General features: G+C 39.7%; 1 non-coding gene across 1 annotated transcript; it reads right to left on the bottom strand.

Annotated features, from left to right (window-relative positions):
* Window positions 1-1601: 1601 nt before the first annotated feature.
* Window positions 1602-2694, bottom strand: si:ch211-196c10.15. Its single transcript, XR_006052754.1, has 2 exons — window positions 2490-2694; window positions 1602-2293 (listed from the first exon to the last, which is right to left on the bottom strand). It is a non-coding gene; the product is annotated as an uncharacterized si:ch211-196c10.15 (transcript).
* Between the last annotated feature and the right edge of the window lie 6 nt (window positions 2695-2700).

Raw genomic sequence — 2700 nt, 5'->3', positions numbered from 1 at the left:
CTTATCAGACAATGATCAGTAAGTGGGGTTGACTGGGTCTCACATTTCGTAACATATGATGATACTGTTTGGGAGACAAGCCAATAATCTAATCTTGAACATACGTTTTATTTGATGGACTAAACCAAGTATATTTCTTCGTATTTGGGTTTGTCATCCTCCAATAATCGATCATATTAGTTGTCGTACAAAAGTCACAAATAATGCTATCGTGTTCTGGTTGATTTCCTCTTTGTGGTTGTCTGTCAAGCCATGAGTTAGGAGCCAGGTTAAAATCGCCTCCAGTTATTACCTGGGTAGAGCCATATGTAGTACTCCAATTTGCAATTAATTTACTTAAGTTAGACATCATATTTCTATTTAGAGACCTGTTATTGTATCCATACACGTTAATAAGAATAATTTTCTGTTACAGACTTCTACCAACACCATGATCCAATGCCCCATTCCGTCGCTTTTATGATCAATAACTCTCCCTGCAAATTTGTTGAATAAGATCATAACTCCTGCTGAGTGAGTAGTACCATGTGAATAAAGAATACTATCTCCCCATTGATGTTTCCAAAATGTTTCCTCTTCCTTACCAGAATGTGTTTCTTGTAAAAACAAAATGTTTGCCTTAATTTCCTTGCAGAATAAAAACATGGCCTTACGTTTGACATTGTTTTTTAAGCCTCGAACATTTAAGGAACTAATAGAACAGCCATCTATAAGATAAAGAAAAAACAAAAACAAAAACGCAAGAACAAAATACAAAACAAGAGACAGTAACGGCTTCCTTGGCACTTACTAGAAGAAAAAAAAGTGCTTGAAGCAGGAATAAGCCTAGTGTCCTACCTATGTAATCATAACAGTACTCCGACCCTATCACAGTACTACCCCTTTATATATGCGGCAATTTTAGCTCTGTCATAGCTCACATTTAACTACGACTTTGCTTTTTGACCCTCTCCTATTGTTTATTTGTGTATTTTTAACAGATATGTATATATAAACATATATATACACACACATACATACCCACATTTTTTGGTTAACTTGTAGTGACTTCTTCAAGTGCATCTCACAGATCGATCCTTTTACCGTCTATTATTGCATAACCCTCCTTTAGGAATGCTCTTTTGCCGTTGTTTCGAGCTTCCTGCACCTTGGGCCACAGCTTGATCCGAGCTTCACGGTCTTCTTTGGAGAAGTCTTCTTTAAATTTTATGTTCAGTTCTTTGCAGACCCTGGCCTCTTGGATTTCCTCCATACTTCATCCCTTGCCGTCCTCATGCTGAACTGTATGATGATTGGTCTTGGCACCTTGTTGCTCACTGCATTGTCTTTCTTCCCCAGTCGGTGTACTGTATCAACCATGAGCTGCAGTTTTTCCACTGATACAGGAACCACTCTTGTTAGAATGCCGATCACTGTTTCACGTGTATTCTCGTTGTCCTTCTCTGTCAGACCCAAAATTCTGAGGTCCCATCTTCTGCGGTAACGTGCACTCTCCAGACAGCTCTCCTTTAATTCTTTGTTTTCCTTCATCAGCGACTCCACCTTCGTCTCAGCTTGTCAATTTCCTCTGTTTTTTTGGGTCGCCTGTGTATTTACTTCAATGCGTTGTTCGAAGGCTTCCAACTTCTTTTCAAGCGAATCAAACCTTTCCTCGCATCTCTTTGTGAAGCCAAGTAAAACTTCATATACATTCTCGATGCTCACCTGGTTCTCACTAGTTTTGCTTTTCATTTTTTTGGGATTGGGACTTGGTAACAGAGTGTGGTCACCTATGGGTCTTCCGATCTCTTTCTGAAGTTCCATCTCTTCTATATCTTCATCCTCACATGCTTCCCGCATAGCAGCAAGGTTGTAATCATGGTCGGAGAGGCTACCTGTTAGCTTGGGGTTAGCCATTTTTATCGCTCTAAGTTTATCTTTGTGTCTGCCTGAAGGTCTGTCAAAGTAACTTCCAGGGGGTTTCGCTTGCGTTCTACTTCCTTTGGAGTAACAGTTTGTCAGTAAAGTATTTTACAGGACATCAAAATCACGTTTCTTAATCAGACCCGCAGATTGTACAACCGCTTATTCCGCCATCTTTCTCTCCCTCTCGGGTAGTGACACCTGATTCAAACGGATATAAGGAAGTGAATCATCCACGGGATTCGTGGAGTGTGTTGATGGTGACAGAGAGAGAAGAGGTGATCATTCCACTGACAGATATGGAGCCAGCGAGGAAAAGAGGACGTTCTGGCGTGTGGGAATATTTTGAGTTGATTTTGCTCAATTCATTTTATCTGCCGAAGTGAAAAACCTGAAATGTCCAAAATCATGTTTTCATAATGGAAATGCCATTACAGCATATGACTTTAAGGACACTTCCAATGTGAATTAAAGCTAATGAAGACTACAAAAATGTATTTGACACTATACGTAAATGACATTGCTACAGTTTAGAAAATCATTTTGTTTATTGGTTTTAGGTGATAGTCTGCAGGACCCAGGAATACCTGCATATCTACCAGCTTGCAGTGTGGTTCCTGCACTCCACAGCCTCTTCTGTTCCATGCAAGTGGATTTTCTCCAAGGCAGGAGAAACTATTTCTAAGAAAAGAAACCGACTCAGCCAGCACACAGTAACACTAATCCTCTTTTTAACTGTAAATAACAAAAGGGCTACCTGACATAGATCATGTTTTTACTTTGCAAGTTCTTGATTAG

The sequence above is a fragment of the Haplochromis burtoni genome, unplaced genomic scaffold (genome assembly GCF_018398535.1).
Source record: "Haplochromis burtoni strain Fernald_Lab_line unplaced genomic scaffold, NCSU_Asbu1 Contig_380, whole genome shotgun sequence".
NCBI classification, from domain to species: domain Eukaryota; kingdom Metazoa; phylum Chordata; class Actinopteri; order Cichliformes; family Cichlidae; genus Haplochromis; species Haplochromis burtoni.
The sequence above is the reverse complement of the archived record's forward strand: the minus strand, read 5'-3'. Positions and strand labels throughout refer to the sequence as shown.